General features: G+C 50.6%; 1 long non-coding RNA gene across 1 annotated transcript in view; it reads right to left on the bottom strand.

Annotated features, from left to right (window-relative positions):
• The window catches only part of LOC131833811 (uncharacterized), a 37,930-nt gene extending 18,843 nt beyond the window's left edge, over positions 1–19,087 (bottom strand). The window contains exon 1 of the long non-coding RNA XR_009354644.1: positions 18,813–19,087. This is a non-coding gene — a long non-coding RNA (uncharacterized LOC131833811). The remainder of the gene's footprint in view (positions 1–18,812) is intronic.
• Positions 19,088–23,820: the final 4,733 nt, after the last annotated feature.

The raw sequence follows: 23,820 nt of genomic DNA, 5'->3' as shown, positions 1-23,820 counted from the left end.
GAAAAAAAAAAAAAAAAAAAAATGATGGGGGTCGTGGGATCGAAAAAGGAAAGGAGAAAAATACTGAGAAACATGTTTTGGCAGGCAAGGCCTTCGGAGACTACCATATGTGCTCCATATTGAGCAGCCCCTGGTCTTTGATGTTTTTTCTGAAAGTAAAGACATTATTCTTTCTCAAACTGTGCCTAAGTACTACCGACATTAAAACAATGAGGCCAGAACGGGCGGACCGGGCCCTAAGTGTTTAATTCGTCCTTCACCCCAGTGCTCGCCACCGATTCGCTCCCCAGCGTGCACCCCGGCAGCTGGCAGGGCCGCCACCCCGACCTGGCCTCATCCCCCGTTCAGGCCCGCGTTTGTCTGGATCCTAGAACACCTTCGCGCCAAGTTCGGAAGTAAGTAGTTTCCCAAACGCCCGGCGCAAACTCCCCAGATGTTTCCTGCGTCACGGAAACGAGCCCAGGTTGGATCTGAAGCATTCTTACGACGGCGGGTCACGGGGCCCGCCCGGCGCCCGAGAGCCCGGCTCCCCCGCGAGCAGCGGGGCGCGCCCGGGGGCCTCCCGCCCTCCCCGCGTTCGCGCCCACTGCGGCTCGCTGGGGCGAGGCCAACAAAGCGGGACACTGGAAGGTTGGGCCTTTTATGACTTGCAGAATTGTGAATCACAACGGAAGATGCCCGGTCAATTTACACTCTGGAGCTTAGGAGTCACTCAGGCGCCGATTGGAAATTCCTCCTCCTCTGTGTGCCTCCCTCTACCCACGGCCGGACACAACGGCGACCTTAAACGAGGGACCTAAACCCACCCGGGGTTCCTCCGGGAACCGGGAGGCCCCGGGCGCGCCAACAGTGAGACACCCAGACGCGGGAAATTCCCCACCCCGTGGCAGGAGGGTGACGCGAACCAGGGACCCGCTAGCGCGCGACGCGAGGCTTTGCAAACTGGGGTCCCTCAAAGGTGGGCGGGACGAGGAGGGCTCCCACGCGGGCAGAGCGGCGCCCGAGCTCTCGCTGCTTCCGGGTCTCGGGAAGCGCTTCCGGGGTGCGCGCCACGCGGCAGCTTTCGGCGCTTACGGAGAATTACCGAAGGCAACGGGCAATTTAACGCAGAGAGGGAACAGCGACGACCGTGGCCTATGATGACGCTGGGTTGGATGACATCAGGGCTCCTCTGAAGAGTCGTAGTCAAGCCTCAGTGCTGGAGCACGTCCACATCAGGTCTCCGCCGACCAGAGAAGGGGATTCCTAGGGGCTCGGAATGTCCCAGGCTTGCGTGAAGCGGGGAACCAGAGCGCCCGCCTCGGCGTTTGCAGTCCCACCCGAGGTCGCAGGGACTCGGACACGGCCCGGGGCGCCACTTTACCCAGAGTAAATTCACTGGGTGCACGAGGAATCGCCTTTCTGTGCTCTGGCTTCCAGGAAGGTCTCTGCTCCTGGTCATCTGGATTGAGTCTGACTCAGTCATGTGGGCTCAGCTCACCTTGACCCCGGAGGGTGAGGAAAGGAGCACAGCCAGGCAGAGGACACAGAGATGCGTGTCTGCAAATGGGACCACTGGACGGGGCTCTCTCGATGGCAAGATTAGAGTTATCCAGGGGAAATCGGCTTGTGTTGGGGTGCCGGGGTGAGATGTAAGAGAAGATCCTCGAGGTAATCTTGTATGTGAGCCTGAAATTAATGGAATGGGCACAGGCGCGCTTTTACTTAGACTTGCTCTCTCGATTAATTGCCGCCTTCTAAACATCCGTTTTGTGAACCAGGATCTCTTGTCTGAGCTTCCACTGTGTGCTCAATACCTTTACCAGACCCTATGGGAGATACAAGGCTAAGGCTAGGTTCTTGCTCATGAACCTGGCTCAGAACTGGGAATTAGTGAAAGGGAGTTTCCCCATTAAAATTACTTCTTGTGCTGCACTTTTTTCCCCCCTGAAATGATTCAAAGGCACCAGGAGGAGAATATAATAATGTATGCTTGGACTTCAGGCTCAGCTTCCTTTTTCTGACCCTTTCTCAACCCAGCTTTCCCTCCTCAAAAGATTTGGAATTCCCCTTAAGGAGGGTGGGTGGGGAAACTGCCCCCCTAGGTAAGTATGGGAGCCACATGGCCTCCTGAATGCAAAAAAAGGAAATCATCTCCAAATGCATCCAGGCTGGTGGGGGTAGGTCGAATCTGAGATAGAATGGGAAATCTGAATAACCCTCAAGGCAGCAGACTCAGTACCCAATAGTGAGGTGTGAGAAACAGTCAACATTTGGAGCAGTGGAGTCAGAAGGCAGCTGTTAGATAACTTCCTGATCCACAATAAAGTTCATGCGACAGACCGAGAGGATGTTTTCCGCAATTCCGTTGCCTGGCTACCTTCCTCTCTCTCCAAGTCTGCAAATTTAAGAGATTTTTCTGGGTCCCAGTTGAATGGTGGTGCTGGCTGAATGCACGCCGTGGAGGGGGGTCCTGGCACACAGCATCTGCTCAGGTTGGACAGGTGCAGTCCAGGTCTCACTGATTTGTTGCCTCCCCAGCTCTCACCTGCAAGGTGACAGAGGCCCCTGTTTTGGAATGGGGAATCCATGTGACCCCCGCCTCCAGCCCTGTTTCCAGCCCTGGGATCTATTTGTTCCGGACCCTATTGTTTCCTAAGTAAAGAACTAAGTGCCTTACTCCACCCTAGGGTCCTCAGGCCACAACAGCCAAGTTTCTGCAAGGCCATCTTCTATAATTATTAGTGCCTGACCACTGTGGAAATAGACCCAAGACATTTACTTTCTTAAGTGAAGAGAAATGTGAAGGGAGCCTATGAGCTCTTCAAGACTCCATGGGAAGCATTGTGCATTGGGAGAGACCCAGACACATGGACCTTGAACCTTCCTCTTGCCTGGGCAAAGGCTGGGAGAAGGGGTAGTGGAATGGAGGCCCACAATACTTTCCACAGCCCAAATTCTCAGGTTCGTCCTAGCAAAGGATCCTGTACCACCAGTGGGGGTGTTGCCCCTGGGTCCCTGTGGCCAGCTAATCCTCACATCCTTCCCATTCCTAGAACACCTAGTCATACACGTGCGGACTGGCCCACCCAACCCCCAGGCAGGAGGGCAAGGGGCAGTGCTCTTCTGGCATCAAAAGGTCTGAATTTTTGCAGGGGGTTCTGGCCTGATTTGAGGGACCATCTTTTGGGTCTGTTGAATATGGGCTTTCCGGAAGTGTAGCTGGAGGTTATTAGAACGGAAGAGTGATAACAAGAACGTAAAAAATCAAGCCTTGCCACCAAAGTCAGAGAATGTAGACAGGGGCAAGACTAGAATGCACTGGTGAGATGCAGAGGGAAGGATTTGAAAATTTCCGAGTTGCTAGTAGCTGGTGCTGGGTGGGAGAAAGGGAACCTAGCAAGCCAAACCTCCTGTGGGAAAGGGAACTCTAAGTTTTGTTACATTTCTGGAGTTTCTATAAAGAAAATGCATCTCCCCCCCCCCCAACCCTGATGAATAAACATATGTACCACCTTGAGGACCGCCAGGGCTAGGAATGGCACTTTCAAACCCCTTATTGGGCAAATGTCCTGGTTTTGCAAACACAGAAACAAACTCTGTGAGATCAAGATACTAGCTGGAGATCACAGAACCAGTAAGTCCAGAAGCCAGGACCCAACCCAGCTGTACCTGGCCACAAAATGCACAAAGCACTTGCCTCTGACAGGGAGGTCAAGAGGGATCTTCGAGACTTAATTCTCCAGGAGTCCATGTTCTGTCCAAACTCCCGATGGACATTGGGGGTGGGGTTGGTCATCCTTAATGAAGGAGAAACTTACCTTAAACATACTGCTGAGGAGGAATTAGAGGTAGTAAGTCTTAAGTATGCCAGGAGGGCACCCCATTTTCTGCCAGCCGTAAGCAGGCATAGTCTAGTTGTTTCCTATAACTGCCTTCCACCCCCATACTACAAAGCCTGGAGCTCAGAGCCCACCTGCATGTACCTCATCGCCTGGCAGGGAGTGGATGCTGAAAAAGCAGCTAGGGACTTGGTCAGTGGTGCAATCCCCTGGCTCACGCCCATCATACCGAATCCAAGTTGCCCTGCTTTCTTCATTTGGATGCATTTCTTTTTGGTCTTGGCTTAAAAAATCAGTCTGGTCATTAACTGTAATAAGAGCACTCTGGCTCGAGTCACCTGGAGTGACCTGGAGCCCAGAGGCTCCCTGGGGGTGCTGGGTGGCAGCTGCTAGTGCCCTTCTGTAGGGATGGGGAGGGTCTCACCTGACATACCCCACTTCACAGGGCTTTTCTGACCTCACTCCCTGCTGCCACCTCCCGCTGTCCCTACCCACCACTGGTGGGTACAGCCCTGCTGGACACCAAACCTACTTGAATGTGCCCTTCCCAGGCAAAAGCCCCCAGAAATACTGAGCAAGGGAACTGGGTTTGAGAAGCCAGTGGAGAAACCCAAAGGAGACAAACAAGCTTTAGCTTCGGTCATTGAAAATTCAGGCAGAATTCCAAACACTCTCCCAATTTTGTGTACGAGTATTTTCCTTTTCCATTCCCTTTCTTCCTACAGTTCCCTGTTCTTTTAATATTGCTCTCGAGTTTATTGATTCTTTTCTTTCTTTCTTTCTTTCTTTTTTTTTTTTTTTAAGAGTTTCCAGACTGCCAGTGTCTCTGAGAGGAGAGATTTTACACCTGAGTCATGCCATTCTGGTCAAAGGAGGGAAAACCAAGTTCAGTTCAAACTGGCAACCTAGTCCTAGTCTCAAGGTCAGGCTCTTCCAGTTGGTGTTCCTAAAGTCCAGTGAGGTGCCACTAGCCATAAGCAGCAGCAGAAACTATGGCAGAGTATGCTAGAGGAGAAATATGTGTATGTGGTATAGCTTCCTTTTTTTTTTTTTTTTAGATTTGTTTAAAATTTATTTGACAGATAGAGATCATAAGTAGGCAGAAAGACAGGCAGAGAAGAGGAAGCAGGCTCCCTGCTGAGCAGAGAGCCCCATGTGGGGTCATGACCTGAGCTGAAGGCAGAGGCTTTAACCCACTGAGCCACCCAGGCACCCCAGCGGTATAGCTTTCTTAACTTGATTTGTACTAGTTTGCCATCTGCCTTGTTTGTCACCGCTGAGCTAGATAATCAATAGTTGTAAAATAAAACCATGGGGAGGAGGCAGAGAGACTTAACTAGTTGGCACTTAGGAAGTCACCATTATTTCTCCCTCTTTCACCACAACCACTCACAATAAAGTGAGTTAATATTCCCTGGTAGTTTTTTTTTTTTTTTAAATCCTATTCAATGACCACCCATTTAGCTGCTTCCAGGTTTGCAAGAGTGCTCCACGGGCAATTAGGTTCCAGAGGTCTTAGATTAACTAGAAATTCAGGAAATGCCCCTGATACCCCAGAAATTACCTTCCATGCTCAGTGGGAACCGAGGGCTCAACAGGATGGATATAGCTTTAGGGACTCTTTACAACAATTTGTCCTCAATACCTACCTGGAATCTGTGTCCCATGCAGCAACTAACCCAAAGAAGAAAATGTGGATATCTTGCTCTCTAATTCTCCTCAGCCAGGCCCAACATCAGGAGAGTAAGGAGAAGGAAAATGGGAAATTATGTAGACAGTGGAAAGGATCTAGACTAGGACTGTATCTGTGTAGAAGAAGAAACAGAAAAAGTTTCCCTAAGCAACTCCCAAACCACAATCGCCTGCCCACCCACCCCCAGGCCTATGCACTCTCCTTCCTTGCTTTTCGGGCTTTGCCTGTTCTGTCTCACCCCTCCTACCTTCCGTGAATGCCTCAGATCCAAAGTCCAGGGCGTTTTCTCGAGTGTGAGCAAACAGTCATCAGAAACTTCTCTGCAGATGGAAAGTCCATGACACCAAGAAGCAAATACTGAACCAGTGCTGAGAGGTGGGTGCGCCAATAAAAATGTCTGGGTGGTGGAGCTCCTAGGGTTTCACTGCCAAAAGTTGAACCATGGGTGTCTAGAGCCCACACTCAGCCCTCCCCCAGCTTGGGGCTAGGTGGTCTCTTTTGTTACCTGGACAAACTCTGTTCCTGACAAGTGGAGAAAGGTCTAAGGTGTCACTTGGAAGTTAGGAACCAAGGTAATTCCTTTGTTGGTCTCCCCAGGCTTCAAAGCCCCAGGCTGAAGGGGAGTGCTTTGGGACCAGTTTAATTGTTATTGGCAAGAACAGAAAATCAGATCCAGTGAATCTGAGTTTAAGTCTTCTCTAGCCTGGTGTGATGGAGCAAGAAAAGTGACAGTGAGGGATATGTGTATGACACACTCTGGACTCCTCTGGTTGCGTGTAAGAGATTCCTGCTAACTTGGACTTTGTCATGAACATTTTGGAGGAATAGGTATAAAGGTGTTACAGCTTGGAAAGGTGTTCAAAGCGTCAACTCCTTAGATCTGGATTTTTCCATCACTTAAATCACTCCCTGAGAATGTATATTAGAAGCTCACGGAAGGCAGCTCATCTCCCTCTTCAAGGGCAACAAGAGACCTGGCCCAGGCTGCAGGACCCCTCATGGTGTCATCAACTCTCAAGACATTGTTAGAAGCAAGAGCCTGGTAGTAAGAAAGCCTGGAGTTTGTTTGGATGCACAAATCTATGGCTTGGCGAGGTCCTCCCTCTCTGCACCTCAGTTTCCTGGCAGGCACACAAGGTGTGGAAATACTCCTCTTATGGTTTGTGAAGATTAAACATTATACAGCCTGTAAAATGCTTGACACTTAATAGGTTGTCATTAAAAGTAGTTCTTTCTCCCATGTTCTAGAGGTAGGAGCAGGCAGATTTTATTACTTCTCTTTATTTAAAAATTTTTTTGAGGATTTTGTATTTATTTGAGAGAGAGAGAGAGAGAGAGAGATCACAAGTGGGGGGGAGGGAGGAGCAGGGTCCCCCCTGAGCAGAGCACCCAATGCGGACTCCATTCCAGAACCCTGAGATCATGACCTGAGCTGAAAGCAAAGGCCCAACCCACTGAGCCACCCAGGCACCCCCCACCAAAATAAAAAAAAAATTTTTTTTTTTTAATTAAGTAAGCTCTATACCCAAGATGGGGCTTGAACTCACTACCCCAAGATCAAGAGTCACCTACTATATGGACTGAGCCAGCCAGTTACCCCTACCCCTCTTTTCTTGATGATAGAACTGAGGAGAGGTTCTGGAAGAATAGCAGAGAACCACCGTTAACTTCCCTGACTTCTCTGATTAAGCCTCACGGCCACCAGCCTCACTCCTGCCGTGGTGGCAGATTCTCAGTCCCACCCCGCAGGTGCCTTCTAGGAGCCCAGAACCAAGCCTAGGCAAGCCCCCAGCACTGCGGTCCCTAATGCACCAAATGGAGCACAGTCTGCTGTAACTGGTCTCTGAAAGCTGCGGGTGGAGGTCCCAGTGCGAGTGACTCCAATTCATTTGACAGCCAAAGGGCAAGCAACTCTTGGTGTGAAGGGTGGTGGCTTCCCCTGGCGAACCTTGCTGCTTTGTGCTCTCCTCCAGAACGTTCCTTACACGGACAGGCTGCAGGGGTCTAATTTAATTTCCCCCACCCTACCCCCGACCCCGGGCTCAGATTTATGGAGCAACCCCAGATTCTCAGAGCTGCTGCAACGCTGCCGGAGGGCGTGGGGGGTGGGGAGAGCATTGCGATTTGCTGTCTCAGAATCTCTTAATATCCAAATGCTACCCGTTGGGCCCGGAGCTCCAGAACCGAAGACGAGGAGGTGGTGCTTTTTATGCGGGACAGCACTTCTTCCTCGCTTAAGGCCAACAGGCAGGCCTTGGTCTTTAAAAAATCGCCAATCTAGGCTCATACAAGTACCAAAAGCCAAGAGTCCTCAAATCTCCAACTCCTCCCCCCGAAACGCCTCCGCCACACCTGAGGGCTTCCAAACAGGGGCCACCACCAGCACCACCTTACCAGGGTTTGGAGGTAGATGCCAGAGACACGAGAAGAGGCCGACTACTCTGCGCAAGATGAGAGAGCGAAATTCGTTCCCATTACTGGGGGACGGTGGATGATCTGGACCGGTCGCGGGAGGGCTGGCTTGGTGCATGGAAGTATTTAGTAGGTCCAGTGCTATTACTGCCTAACAGGGTGTGAAAAGTAATATGAATGTGAAATAGTGTGGGGAAATGGAGAGGTTCCAAAGCAGGAGGCGAGCCCCCTCCGCCGTCTGGCCTGGAAGGCTCGGTCGGAGTCCCTGCTCCCTCATGCGTGGCGCCTGGAGGCGCTGCTACCGGCCAGGGACCACGGAGGGAACTTGTGCGGGAAGCATTAAGGACCGAACAAGGGGGCGGGGCGCACAAAGACTACCACGGAAGGGGTGGGGGTGTTGGGGGCCAAGCTGGCAGCATAGAAGAGGAACCCCAGTAAGTAATGCCTTGAGGGCTCTCCGTTCGTGGCCGCCGAGGTTGACACTATGCGTCTTCTTGGAACTTCATCACCTCTCTACTATTTATGCTCCTATAAAGACTGACTTTTTACTTATTTTTTACTCATTTTATGAAACAACCTATCAATCAAGTAAAGCTGCCAAGAGGTATGTGAGAGCTTTCCGCAGGAGGTGGGAGCGGAGGTGAAGTAGCAAGTTCCTAGTTGATGGAAATTTCTCCAATCGATTCCAGATCGAGAACGCACAAACCCATCAAGCATCCCCACACACACCTTGTCCTGAAGACAAAGACTCCTCTTCATGGTCTGACAATAATCCCCCCACCCTGGCACACGGAGGGGTTCAGACTTCTTTCTCCGTCGCAGGCCTCAGCAACAAATCCCTAATTGCAGGATGCCCAAACCACAGACCGGCGACAGGGGGAGACAGACCACAGGCCGAGGCCCCGCATTAGGTTGGTGCCCAAGCGCTTCGTCCTGGGGCGATGGCTGCGCCCTCCAGGAAGGCACTAGAGAAGAGAAGGCCTGGGGCCAGGGTCTCCCCAGTACAGCGTCCAACTACCTCTCAAACCCCACTCCAACCCCCACCCCCGGGAGCCGGCTCTGGGCGGTCGCCAGGTGTCCTCCAGGCGCGAACCCTCTCTGCTACCATCAAGCAAGGACTGCATGCAGTCTGGCTGGAGTAGCACTCGCGGCCCGGGAGGCCGAGGGGCGAATGCTTCTCTTTGGGATAGGTGCCACTGCATTTACTAGGCGCACTGCATTTACTAGGCGCACTGTCAATTTGGAAACGCGTGTAGCTGCAGCCTCACATTTTCTGCATTCAGGGCCTGGTGCCAGAGATTGCCGGCCTCCCTGCTGTGGACGTTTCCCCAGACCAGACTGTATCGAGCAGCTCGGTGACGGTGTAGTTGGCTACATATGGAACTAGATTTGGAACAAACCCCCAGAATATCCCAATTCACTAGTACTAAGGCGCATTCAAGAATTGGTGGCCGCGGTCACCCGGCTTTTCTCACGCAAATCCCAGTCGACGTTCTAATTGTAAATCGGAGTTCCAGGACCTGGTTTTGAGAGGGGCGCTAATGAAAGAGAAGAGTAGGTAGGTGTGTGTGTATGTGTGTGTGTGTGTGTGTGTGTGTGTGTGTGTGACAGAGAGAGAGAGAGAGAGAGAGAGAGAGCGCACAGGGAAAGATGGAAGCAAACGCTCACACTGCGGGAGGGTGGGGACCGGGATGGGGTCCTCGTCCACTCGCATAAAGCCCTCGCAAGTCTCCAGCCTCAGGTTTCTATCCTCGAGGCCTGAACCTCCCGAGTCGGGCCCCGCGTCCCTCGTTCCCGGGAGCGGGAAGGACAGAATGCTCGGCTCCAGGTGGAGTCTTTGCTCGCGGCCCCAGCACTTGGAAAAGCCAGCCTCTACCCCGGGCCTCCTCCGAGGGCGCGGGTGGTAGGAACTGATCCCGCAGCTCCTCCCCCGGGCTCCGCGCGCCCCAGCCCTGCGCCTCGGGCCTGACAGCGGCCAGCCGAATCGCCTTTCTTTCCTGCCTTCCCCAGTGAGCTCACTTCCTCCCGGTGCGGCTCCCCTGCGTCAGCCGGAACCGGCTCCTGGGCCCGCCGCAGCCGCGGGGCGCGCGGACTCGGGGCGCACGGGACTCGGGCCGCCGCGCCTTCTACGCGCCCCTGGACTTTTCTTGGGGCGACGTCCGTGAGCGGAGAGGAGTCCTACAAGCAGGAAGGAGAGGTTGAAACCTCTGCGAAGACAGGAAGTGGCTTGATTCGTGGTCAAACTTAGAGCGCGGGCAGGAGCGCAGTGAGAGCGAGGCCGGGCGGGGAGATCCAGCAGGATAACCCCTTGACTCGGGCCCCGCAGCCTGTTTCTCTGCTTTCCTTTTTTCTCCGCCTCTCCCTGTCCCCTTGTTTCTCTTTTAGTTTTCACCTGTGTTAAAAAATTAATATGCCGGCACGTTTAAAAAGCAATTTCGCATTTTAAAGTCGGCGGGAGCAGAGGGAGAATTACAAATAGGATTGGATTTAATTAGCTGGTAATTCTCCTTTCATGCCCCCATAATTAAACAGAGATTCTAAAGCTGCTTCAGGGCTCACAAGTGATTATTACAAGCATATTTTACATTTACATTAAAGTACTGTCCCCGGGGTGTAATCCAAGATCTGGCTCTATTTATTCGGTTTTCGAACCTGAGCGCTGGAGCCAGAACGTTGCTCTCCAGCTATGTTGTGGGATGGCTTGTGGGGGCTGTTGTTTAGTTTCCTTGGCTGATTTTTAATTTTGTCCAGTTCTGTTTCCGGGGCGTAAGGAAAGATAGCCTAAAGTTGGGGGAGCCCTCAACCTCAGATCCCACGGAGAACTCACGCCAAAAGAATTAAACAACAACAACAACAACAACAACAACAACAAAACCTTTTAAAAGCGTGAAATTGTACAAAACTCAGAGCCACCTTGGCGACTCCCCACCACGCACAGAGAGGGCACACCCAACCCAAGTACGCGCGATCTTCAGCCCCAACAGCGGACCGGATCTGGTCACCCTATGTGGGTGGACTCTGTTTCCCCATAGAGATCCGGAAGCCCCGTTTCGTGACTATTCAGTGTCTCTACTCCCGCGATCTCTTCTCCCCCATTTCATCTTTTTCTGTCGGGGCCATGTACCAACCTTCCTTTCTCAGCGATTCCCTGTGAATCATCGTTAGTTCCCTAACTGAGCCACAGCTTCTGTCCAGGGATACAGCCCTTCCCGAAACTCCAAAAAGGCACTGGAGAAGGCCTGGGACCGCATTCTCCCTAATATGGCGTAGAACTACCACCCCTCCTCATCCCCCCTCCCCCCCGCCACCGCCAAACCCCAATGCAGCCCTCGCGCGCTCACCTTGGGACTCCGCGGTTCTAGCTGTCCCCCACCCCGCCTCCACCGCCTGACAGTTTCCAGGCTCCAAGCGAAGCGCGTGTCCGTGTTGTCACCAGATCCACGAAGGCTTTTGATGAGAACTGCTTCCCTTTTGAAAACACCATTCCCTTTCCCCAAGAGAGAAGAATCTATTCTCCTGGACTGCTTTAAACACACTCATACGAGAAGTATCTGTGTTGTGAAAACATCAGCCTTTAATAATTGTCTTGGAGTAGAGTAAAGACTTTCAGGAAATGATGGAGATAGGCCTGCTCATCTAACTCATCCCCCAGATTGTCATTTCTCTGGCTACCTCTTCTCTTGCCTGGTCCACTACATCATTTTTTCTTTTCTGAAAAACTGCTCTTAAGCGACCTCCTTCTTATTTATGCCTTTATTTTAAAAAAGAGATCCTTGGAAATAACAACCTAACCAGAGGAGAGGAGCTCACCACTCCCAGTGTCACTAATTAGTGGCACATGCTGGCTAGGTACAAGGAGCATCTTTGAGCCCAAATCTTCTCATCTGGAAAAAAAAAAAATGGCTAGAACAGATAAATTCTAAAGCTCTATTTCCAGTCTTAAACTCAATACTTTCAAGACAAAAACTTTTCTCCTTACTTCTGAACTGTGTGTGTGTGTGTGTGTGTGTGTGTGTGTGTGTGCCTGTATGTATATTTCCAGTAAGTGGTCTGTTCAAGATGCAGATGAAGAGGACATTTTAAACTTCTAATGTGCCCTCTTTGGCTGGTTCCTCCCAACCCAGCCTTTCTTGCTAGGCATGGAAAGAGAACAGGAGGGATAGATCTCCAGAACACAGTCCACTTATGGTCACATGATTCATTAAGAACCTTAATCCTCATCTGACCTGGCCAATTCAAGTACCGCCAGTGAAACCTCATAAACCCAGCCAAGAGGCTGGCCAACATATGCATGCTCTAATTAGAGTTATTGTGGGCCTTTGGCTTGCAGTCTGATGAACAGCTCCAGGGCTTCAGGGGGCAGAGGGTTGGAGGTCCTTTCCACCAACCAATGCCCTTTGGTCCTAGGAGGGCATCAGTTGAACTCAGTGGGTGATCTGAAGCTAGCCCCCTGAAAGCTAACCACAGCTACTACGACTGAAAGCTGGCAGTGGGTCCCTAAGAGAGACAGGCAAGAATCTGTCCAAAGGAGGTAAAAAGGGTATCAGCAGTGAGCTTTTCTTATTATTAGTGCATCTTAATTTTACCATGAGAGAGGGAGGAGAAGCCCAAAGTGAAAGAAGAGAAATTTTTAACATTTATACACTTAGCAACCCTCTCCATGAACACACACACACTCAAAGTAATGACTACAAGTTACTTAAAAAAAAAAAAAAAGAAAGAAATTGAAGATGCTTTCCAACCCTATTTACAAGGATAAGGGAAGGCGTGGTGAGGAGGCGCATGCAGGCTTGAGCCAATTTAGCAACCACAGTTCTGGCCAGGTACCAGGAAGTCACAGAGCACCGTAGATAGCAGAACTGGCTCCATTCCTGGTGGAGGACCCTGTGCACGGTACTTTTTCTACAAAGGGTGTCATGAAGGATGGTCAAGGTCAGTCATTGCCAGCCATCAAGACCTTTGAGCCTCTCTCAGAACCGCTCTGATATAACTGATATAACTGTTTTGTATAGGGAGCAATCAACTCTGGCTTTATCTTCATCTCTCCTTGAACTGTAAAGGACAAAATACCTAAGGTCTCTCAGGTCTACATATGCTTACTTATTACATTGCCAAACTTATCTGTTGTTTTGTAATACCTGTGTATATCCCAAACTCTTTACCCATTATTTATAACCTATTCAAGATATCTGCAGGCTAGATCATTGCACAACCTCCCTTACAGTAGGAGAGAATTTGTTACTTATTTGATGCATAACAATGTAGTACTTTCCAATGTGTCCCAATGTGTTTGCTTCAAAAGATGAAGAGCCATACCAAAAAGAGAGAGAGAAAGAGAGAAGTCACATCCCTACAACTCTAGAATGTTACAACCTCACTCTTTCTGCTTGCTTTCCTTCCTTCCCTTCTTCCCTGTTTCTTTATTCTTTGGACGCAGCCACAGAGAAAAAAAAAAAAAAAAAAAAAAAAAAACAAACCCAGTTTGGAACTTTAGAAATCGTGTGCTCTGCATGTGCCCCGTCTTCTCTTTCCCATATACTTTTAATTACAATCAGGAGGCATCTTACACCCTGGCCAGATTGTATTTGGTGAGAGCCTCTTTTAAAATTCTTCAAAGCTTCCAGGGATCTTCCCTCCTCACTGCCAAATCCTCTGGACCAGCAAAATGGATACAGAAGGAGTAATTTGAATCATTCTAGATTCATAGAAATTATGTTCCTATTTGCTTTTCTATGCTTAGGAAGCTTGGGAAGGATGTTCAAGAAATGAACAGTGGGAGAAGCACCTGGACAGATAATGAATGAGAGACTATTCATATGTACATTTTGTAGATTTTGAACCATGAGAATTACTGCCTATTCATTAGAATTAATTTGATCAGGATATATATGAAAGATGTTAGATGCTAACTATATTTAGAGATAATATCACCCATTAGGGAGGAGGATCTAAAAGATCTAGAAAAAACATGAAATAATCTTTGTTTGCTTGATTGGTCATAAGCTAGAACTATGATTAGAAAATAATACTTTATGTAGATATATGCAGAAGCATAAAACTTTAGGTGAGGCAAAATGCACACTACTCCTCTCTTCCGATATCTCTCTCCTATTCCCCGATGTGAATATATGTCAGTTTAAAGCTATTTGCTACTCAAGTTAAGTCAGGTTTTACAGGGAACACAGACTGGCTGAGCCCCCAGTCCTAAGTAGAAAGGTTAAGCTAGAACACACTGTAAAGGACTGACGTTTCCTAATAGACACTTGAAAATGGACAATTTTCCTCTTTGTATGAGGAGGACAAGATCCTTTCTTAGAAATGGCTGCCCCTCCACACATACCCTTTCACTCCTCTGAGGGTGGGCTAAACACTTTGCCCTAGGACGTCTGCCCCTTTCCCTAAATTTTAACCAGGTTTAAAAGTTTTTATTAGGCAAATTCTACTCAGGAAACAATGTTTTAAGCCTAAATAAAAAAAGGGGGGGTATAAATTCCTTTAGTGATGTTAACACAATCAACCCAATTCCCCAGCACCCCCGGGTCTTTAGATACCGTTGAATGCCAAAAAGACTTGGAAGTTCAAACTGCTGTGCCCTTTAAAAAATAAGCAAACAACTCCACCCGACCAGGGGACGCAGCTCTTCAGCTAACACTAGTGTTTACATCTCCTGCAGTTTTTCCTGTTGCACAGTCCCTGCTAGTAAACAACCTAAACTGATCTGGTGGCAAAGGTCAAATTGCAAAATTATAGGGACTTTCATATTTAAAGGTATGCTATATAGAAAACCACATGGGGAATAATCTCAGTTCTACCCACTTGTGTTAATTAACAAATCCTCCCCAAGCACAAAATGAGATCACCTTTTTCTGAAAACAGGTGGTTAACTACGTGATTTCCAAAGAGGTACTCTACAATGGAAATTAGGAGAGATTTCAGAGACGGACGGGAAAAGGGAACTGGTCAATGTTTGTGAAACCCCCAAAGGTGGCATTTGGGGAGAAAGGGAGGGCAGGAAGGAAAAGGAAGGGAGTTGAAAGAGCCCTTGGTTTCCCCAGCTGCTTGCAGAAGTTGGAACATATGGAGCCAGGGTTTTCCAAAGATGACAAGGGATAGAAGAAAAAAAATATTTTTTCCCCAAGGCATGCCTTTCCCCCAAGTAAAGATACATCTTCAGGCTGGAGACATTTTTTTCCTTCCAGAGGGAATGAACAGAGGTCACTTAGAACGAATTGTCATCATTTAGTGAAAATAACAGTGATTATTGGAAGCAACAGAAGGAGTCAAGGTGTTTGTGCTAAAAAACTTCAAGATCAGGCCTGGCCCAGAGTGGGAATATCCAAACAGGTTCTTCATATTTCACGTTTTATAGACAGAATTTTCCCTAAAGGATATACTTTCATTAGGTCATAAATGCACCAACAGAGAAGGGGGGAGAGAGAAAGGGGGAGAAAGGGTAGGAGGGGTGTGTGTATGTACATTCACACGCGTGCGACTGGCACAGGGGCGCCGGCCTTGGAGTACCTCCAGGGTGAGAGGTAGGTCTACGGACAGAGGTGTGTGCCACCCCGAGGGCAGAGTTCTGGGACGGTGACTTGAGACCAACCTCGTTGAAGCTTCCTAGGGCTTCTGCTTTGCCTTTTTATTTCTTACATTTCCTTTGGGTTTCACCTAAGTGCCTAATTGCCCCCTGTCCAAGTACTTATTGCCTGAAGGCCACAAGAAGGGGGTTGGGGGAGAGAAATGTGTTTTTTCAAAAGTTTGTTAACAATTTAACTCTGGGAAATTTTTTAGTTGGGGCCCTAGTACCTGAGCCTAGATGGCAATGAAAGGGGTTGTCTGAAGACTTTCGGGACCCCATTCCTGGAATGGAGAAGTTTACCTCTCTCAACACCCAAGGGATGTGACTTAGTACTCTCAGAGGCGAATGCTCACCGTGTCTGGGCTCCCGGTTGATGCCAGGAGAGAAGGCTGCAGACCCGGAATCGCCCTGCCCTAGCTAGATAAGCCGCGTTTGGCTTCCTTCAGCGCATTTCTTAAAAGTGAGTTGGAGTTGTGCAACCAGCATAGTTAGCCTCTACTGAGTCACGGAGAATATTTAAATCCACGGCGCTGATTTCACACCTAGCAGTCGGTAGCAGTTTCGAAATTATTGCAAAACACCGCCGGGATGATATATTGCTGTCTAGGCCAGGTTAGCAAGACACCGGCGCATACTCGACGTTTAGATCACACGCTGAAAATGCGGAGATGTTTCTATGGGGATTTACACGTGACACAGAAAAACTGAACAATTCACTATTTCTCTTTTTTGATTACCTATTTTTAAAGAAAGCATTGGCATCAAGGACGAGTTAGGTAATGTGAACTAAAAGGCACGCAGGTAGCCCAATCACAGTTCGTTGTAGTTCAAGGAAAACTGCTTTTAATTGACACCGTGTATATTCCTCTGCTCATCTCGAGCTGCCCCCAAGAGTATTTATTCCTAGGGCTGGAAACAAAACAACTAACCCGGTCTGCCGCGTAAGAGAGCGCTCCAAGATGGACTGCCGGAGAAAGGCATTTTGACCCCGATGGAAATTAGTCATATTGACAGACGCCCAGGGAAGGTAAATTACCCAGCGCGCTGACGCTATGCAGAAGCGTGCCCCGTTGCGACTCTGCTGCGGCGCCCAGGGGCCAGAGGCTCCCTGTTGGTTAACCCAGATTCCGACAAAGCCCATCTTTGCTTCTCTGGTCCTGGGATTTCAGCGTGAAGGCACGGAGCGAGCTGTGAAAAGGTGCTAGAGAAGAACAAGGCCAGAGAAAACCAGAAAAAGTAGTGGGAAAGAGAAGTGTTGCGCCATAGCGCAGGCGAGCTGAGGAACTCGGAAGAAAACAAGCAAAATACGCAGGGGAGGGAGGGAGGAGGCGGGGGTGGAATGGGGGGGGGTGGTGCTGAGAGGACCGTGCGGCTCTGGGCTCCCAGGTCCGCCACTTGGGAGGTCTCGGCCCCAACGCAGGCCGGGCCTTACGTCCCCCCGGGAGGCTCGCCGCTCGGGCGGGGTCACAATTACACCTCGGCTCCAGGCGAAGACTTAAAAACCGAGTGGTGGGGGCTGCAGTCTGGAAGCAAGGCCCTGCGGTCATCAGAGGGTGCCGGGCCAGCGCGCAGGAACTTTTTACAAGGCGTGTGGGTACAAGGCGGGGGGGGGGGGGGGGCGGTGGGAAATCAAAATAAACCACTTTCATCCAGCGTGGGCCATGAAAATAAAAGCTGCTTTATAAAGGGGGCGAGCGGGAGTTTTGAAATTTAGTGTGTGTTTTGCTTTTATATAAAGAGTTTTGTGATTTTACCTGATAACCAACGGGGAACTGTGGGGGAAATAACTGCTAGGTTTTTGTGGGGTTTTTGTTTGTTTGTTTTTTCCGGAAGAGAGCTGCAATAGAAATTCACAGGTTTCTCCCAAATAAGCTTGTGTCCCAGGACTGCAAACAACTGCGCACATCCATACAGATCATTACAAACTGGGGACAATACGTGCGTGACCTAGACGGAAAGTGGGATCCAGTGGTCCCACCTTCACTTTAAAAGTGAGTCCTTAAAACTGAGTCTGCAGAGGAGGAATGGACAGGGTCAAATAGTGTAACATCTCATTTTACCAGCGGCTGGACCGGAAGACTTCTCTAAGAGTAACCGGCTCAGGGCTCAAAGACTAGGCGAAATTCGCCCGGCCTCAGCAGTGAGGGCGTCCAGCCAAGCCGGTGCCCTTGTCTCAAAGGAAGGGACCCCACGGCCGGCCCCTCCAGGGTAGGGCAGGGCTGGGGGGGGGTGGTGGTGGCTACGGCCTCCTGGACTGGGGCCTCCTGTCTGCGGTATTTTTAGCTTTTCTCTCTGCTCCCTAGAGGCTCTTTTGTAAGCCGAATGGAGGCTCTCCAAACTGCCCTCACTGGGAGGGGGTGTGGGAGTAGGTGGAGGCGACTGCACGGGGATGTTGAAAGAAAAAAAAAAATTACTTGCATTTAAATTAAAAAAAAAAAAAAAACTCTAGGTTTTTGTCCTTACTGCCTTTGCTCTTTCGTTTCCCGACACTTGCCCCAGCCCAAGTCCGTGGGAACGCGCCAAGTTCCATAATTAAGTGGACCATGGGGGTAAGGGTGGGTGGGATCTAGATATAAGAGCAGAATAAGAGTGTCGTGTGCCTTCCTTTCTGCCTTTCATCCCCGCTCTCCCGGCCACTACTGCTCCCCTGGAGCCGGCCTAGGAACCCTCCGGCAGGGATGGGAGGAGGGGAGGAATCTCCGTTGCCTTCGAGGAAGCAGGAACAAGCGGAATTTGTTTATTTTTTTTAAATAGAGGCTTAAAATAAGTCCAGATGTTTTTGCAACGGGGTTTCGAACCCAGTATATGCCCAGGGAGGCGAAACTCGGAACCCGGACTCACAAATGAACAGAAGGTTCTTGCATAGAAAGCTGGGTCTCACTGCGCCCCCTCCCACCTGGGACATGCCCTAGTGTAGCTTCCCGGCTGAGGCCGCAGCCAGGACTTTCCCCATCCCGCTTCTCCCCATCCCGGACCGGGCTGGGCCCGCTGGCTCCCGTGGCTCGCCTTCACACCACTTCCCGATCCCCGAACGCAGCCCCCGAACACCCCCCCCACCCCCTTCTCAGGCCCGGCGCTGCCCCCTCGAAATTGCCCAGGCTGGGTGGATGGCGCGGCGCTGCGGAAAACCTGAGAGAAGCGGCAGCCCAGCGCCGGTGCTCTCTTCTTTCGCCTAAGGTTCAATCCTCCCCCCACCCCCCCGCCCACCAAACCCACCCCTCAGGGAGTGTTGGGCCTTGCGGTCCACCCCAGCTGCCTGGGGTGCTTCGCGTTGCCCCCGCATCCCGGACGCCGTGGCTCTACCCACCGGATTGCCTTCCCGACCCCTCGGTGCTCTGTCGACGTCGCGGCGCTTTGCGTCGCGCGAACTGGAACCGCCAGGCCCGCCAGGTCCGCGCTCTTAGCAGCCGGGTAGCCCAGCGAGTCGAAGATGCTCAGAGAGGAGGAAGTGCAGAGAAAAAAAATAAGAGGAAGGAAAGGGGGGTGGGGTGGGGACCTGACACACACGAGCACGCAAAACCAGCTTTGGTGATGGACTTTTTCAGTTTCACACGGAGCGACCTGTAGTATCTGGAGAAGGTTTTTGAAGACGTTTAGGAGGGAGGGTGAGTTTTCTGCTGAGAAACTCAATCTGCCATACAGTAGCGGCCCCATCTGGGATCTGTCACTGCTGACAGCACCACAGGGCACAGACGTGATCTTCTGCACAGCCTGCACTCCCCGAAATACCCTCCTTAATCAAAGGATGTCTGCGCGCCGGAGCTCAGCTGACCGCGCCGGGAGCAGAACGGCCAGAGAATTCCACCCCCCGCCCCCCGCTCGCCTCCTCCCCACGGACACGGCAGTGGCCCCTCTCCTCTAACCAGCACATTAATTAAAAGCGGAAAAGAGACAGAGGGTGATGTCATTGCTCTCGGAAGATCATAAACGTAAAAGAGTCATCCTGTGAGAATCCCTGAAAATGACTTTAATGAATAATTTCAGAGACAGTTATGGCTTTGGGTAATTACTGAGCGGGAATATGAAAACCAGATTTGCAAAGCGAAGGCGATGGTCAGGCGGCCTGGGGGCCACTTTCTCCCATTAAAACTGCACCAGCTTTTCTTCACCGCCAAATTCTAGTTACAGACTTTGGATGTATTTTTTCGCTTAAAAATAAAAGCAACAACCACACATTTTCTTTTCCGTGTGTTTTTGCCTTATCCTAAAGACAAAACTGTCAGCTCAAAGCATCGACAGCCCACTTTAACTAGAAGTCAACCATGCAGGAGCTTCAATGGCCATTGGCTTCTATCTTTTCAGGAAGGAGATATTAATGGCCACTTTGATTTAGAATGATGTCTTTTTTTGGCCTCTTCTTGAGGCAATGTACTTAATAAAGGTTGAAAACTCTTTCTGCCCCATAAGAAATTGTTTGTTTTAAATCCTTTCAGCTGGTGAAGAAGCAAACAAGTGAACAGTGAATGACCCCGCTTCTTATAGGAAAAAAATCTGCGGGTCTCCTTCACTCTAGATCTTGTTCCCCATGATGATTTGGTTCTACAATAAGGAAAGATATTTTGAAATACCCCATCTGGTCACGGGGAAGCATCAGGTTGGGTCTGGCTGTTCATAATTAGTGGTGCATTAAATATACTATTTGAGAAAACTGGATTACTGGAGAGGAGGTTGCTGAGTACCCCATCTTTTTATATGAATGGCTTAGCTGCTTGCAAGCCTACCTCCTTTGCTTGGAAATATTAACTGGGATTCTCAGATGTGTGGCCCGTGTGAATTCATTCCCTCTAATTCAAGTTAAAATTCATTTATGCTATATGCATGAAAGTATTGATAAAAAGTAATGTAGCAACGTGGGGTTTTGTTGTTGTGAGTTTTGAGTCTGTATTATTTGGAAAACTGCCTTTTTGCCTGAGTAGACTCCATTATTAGGGAAGATCAGGGAGAAGCCACTTAACCAGCACTGTGGGAAACTACATCCTGCAGCTATTACCTGCCCCTCCTCCCCCAAAGCAGAGTTAAGGCCCCTCCTTCTCCAGTCATCAGAGTCAGCTGTCTAAAGCCTTCTCTATTCCTAGCTCCCAAGCCCTCTCCTCCACCCCAGCTCATTTTTTCTTTCCCCTTCTGCTAGGGATAAAGCGTGGGTAAAAGAGAGAGAGTCAAGCTCTCTCAAATGTGACATTTTCACTGACTTGGGAGGAAATGGTCCTCATCCGTTCTAGATTACATGAAGACACTTCAGAATTTGGAGTTTTGAGTTGCCTCAAAAACTGGAGAGGTGAACATTTGGGAAATTTTCTCCACTGGATTTCCTGTTTATTTTTTATATCCCAGCCCCCCCCCCCATAGATCTTCTATTGCTACTTTCAAATCACAGGCCATGAATTCTCTTCCCTCTAGTTAAAGTCACTGTAAATGCTGGCTTGGGCTTTGCAACCTGTGTGGAAGTAAATAGCTTTTTCCGAGTTTGTTTTGAGTCCTTGCATTGCCCAATTAAATTGAGGTGTAGGACTGATTCGTGGGATGGTCACTTTTCTCCCTGTAGAGACTTTAAATAATGTAGGCCTTGCCCTACCTCTCCTCCTTGATAAAGCCATCCTCACCCCTAGGGTCCAGTGTTCCACAGCAGGGGTTGACAGAGTGCCAAGAATGTGGGATCAGCTGAGGTGGGTGTGTGTGGCCTCAGGCAGTGTTTCCTAAATCTTGGGGTGGGGGGGGCGAGCTTTTGAAAATTGAAGATTTCGTTTATCCTACCTGACCTGCTGAACCAGGATTTCTCATAAATGGGTCGAAATGAGGAGTGAATTTATAATTTTATCAAGTTCTTCAGAGATATTGCATAACTAATGTGGTAACCTCCAAACTAACGTATTCTGAAGTTGGATTCATCCCAGAGACCAGAACAGTGTCCCAAGACGCCAAAGGCGGAGGTCTAGAGTGTTCTCTTCCGGTCCAGGAATTACACAAATATACCTAGCCTCTGTTCTGGGCAACGAGATAGAGTAGGGGACAAGAGGATGCCAGTCATTCTTTTTTCAGCCAAAGAGCACTCCCACTGGGGAAAGGGGGGGGGGATAAACATAAGAGGGTCTAGCGCCTCCGTTCCTTAGGGCCATCGGGCTTTAATAGCAGGTGCAAGACAGAGCCTTCGAGAGAGGCCTGTTCTGTAATAAGCGTCTGCCTGGCCATCTCATTAGGCAGGGCTGTGGGAGCCAGGCAAGGTGTGTGCGGGAAGGGCAGCCCTAAGCGCCGCCTCTCTTCCCTCTCCGAGCACGGGCACCGCGGCAAGGGCCGCAGGTGTTGGTGTAGGAGAGCAGCACGCCGGCGCTGGGATAGAGGAGCGCCCGCAGGTCAGTCAGGGCCGGCTGTGGGAAGCTTTTCCAGGCTGAATGCACCAGGCGCAGCGAGTTGGAAAATTTAAAGTGAGGAGGGGGCCGACAGAAACTTTAACCGACCCCGCCTTACCTCAAACAAGAAAAACAAAAACGTCTTCTGGGCTAAAAATACATATTTAGAAAGTCCCTGTGCGCAAGCAGGCGGCGCGTTCCAGCTGCCGGCCTGGCCCGGGGAGGACTTGGCCGCACGGCCGCCGATTACACCCAACTCGGCTGGGATGGCTCCGAGCCGTCTGCCCTGACGTCAGCGAGGCTCCGAGCCCCGCCGCGGCGAGATAGGCAGAGCGGCCGGGCGCGGGCGCGGCGCTAATCACTCCCAGATGTCCCTAATAGCGGAGATAAAGACGGACGGAGCGGCCGGGAATAAATTTGTAATCAGGGCTCTACCATCTGATCATCAAAGCGGCCCAAATGCCGGGAGAATTTGAAGGGAATGTGTGTGTGTGTGTGTGGGGGGGGGTGGTCACGTTTAGGGGAGAGGCGGGGGACGCGATCCTCGAAGGAAACTGACTTGGGCAGGGTGGAGCGAGAACAGGGAGAGAAGTCTAACTTCTGTGCGCGTGTGAGTCAGATACGCAGTGCACTTTAACTTCCACTAGACTGGCCGAAGCCGCTGAGCTGTTAGCGGCCAGTTAGAGGCCGGCAGACGGTTGCTGTGCGGAGAGTACTCGCTGGGGTAGAAGCTGGATGGTAAAGCTGCGCGCGCGGAGCTGTCAGTCCCCTGGAAACGTCGGACTGATTCTTCTCCTTCTCTCGTCCTGCCCTTTCTAAACAGTTAAAAATACTTCGTTCTCCCACCTTCCCACTGCCTTAGGGCCACCCCGTAGACATGAACCCTACAGCACGGCTGAGCTTGGTCAAGAATGGGGATACTGGGGGCCTCGAGCAGGGGTCTTGGGCCCCAGTCTGAGGGCGGCTGCAAGGTCTTTCTCTCCGAGGGATCCGCGGGCTGCGACAGGCCAGGAATCCAGTGCGTCTCGGAGACTTGTCAGTGCTTCTTCTTCACGCAGGGGTCTGGACACTAGGATTTGGGCTGGGTGGAGGGAAGGTGTTCCCTAAGGACAACAGATCCAGAAAAGACAGAGCCCAGGGTCCAGGTTCAGCCCTTTACGAGGCGGACGCCACAAGCCTCCTCTGCAGATCATCTCGGCTTGGCACCTACCACCAGTTCCTTTTCCAAATCCAGGCGCGTGGGTGGGACTCGCGAGCAGAGAGAACGCAAGGCGGCTGTGGAAGAGAAAATTGTGAGCCGCACAGGCAGCGTTAGACACAGCATTTCTTTAAAGCTACAGGAGTAGCAAAGAGGTTTCCCGCGCTTTGTCAGACCCGCAGTACAAATGCAGTTCCGGCTGTTGTGGCATCCTTGGGCCAGTTTATTGTCCCCTGCACGCACAACTCAAGCGCTCACAACTGGCTGGGGTTCTCTCTGCAAAGTTAAAGCTCTGAAGTAGCTCACAAGCCTGCCTCCTGCCGCTCCCCGTGGCTTTGATTTTGAGCTCACTCTCCTCACCCTAGGCACCCCTTCCAGCGAAATCCGCGTGCACGGAACTCACCCTCCCGCTTCCTTAACAACTCGTGGGATACTAGCTCTGTGATCCTCACCAGGAGCAGGCAGCGGCCTGTAGAGGCACAGGCCAGGGGGAAGGGATCTCGCCACCCTCCACCCCCGACTCAGGCCCACTTGCTACCCTTCCTGGAGCCACCGCTGTCCCCACCTCATCGCAGGGACGACCAGGCCACCTGGTCCTGAGAAGGGCAGTCTAGGCCAGGAGGCCCACCCTTTGTAGGTGCCTGGAAGATTCGCTAGCCCACTGGGATGCTGGAGCTTCCCACCAAGCCTGCAGAGAGTGGGGCGGGGATTTAGAAGGCAGGAAGAAACCCTAGTGATCTTGCTCTATTCTTCTCCTAGTTTTGACCTGAAAA

The sequence above is a fragment of the Mustela lutreola genome, chromosome 1 (assembly GCF_030435805.1).
Source record: "Mustela lutreola isolate mMusLut2 chromosome 1, mMusLut2.pri, whole genome shotgun sequence".
Classification (NCBI taxonomy): domain Eukaryota; kingdom Metazoa; phylum Chordata; class Mammalia; order Carnivora; family Mustelidae; genus Mustela; species Mustela lutreola.
This window is presented reverse-complemented; position numbering and strand designations above follow the sequence as displayed.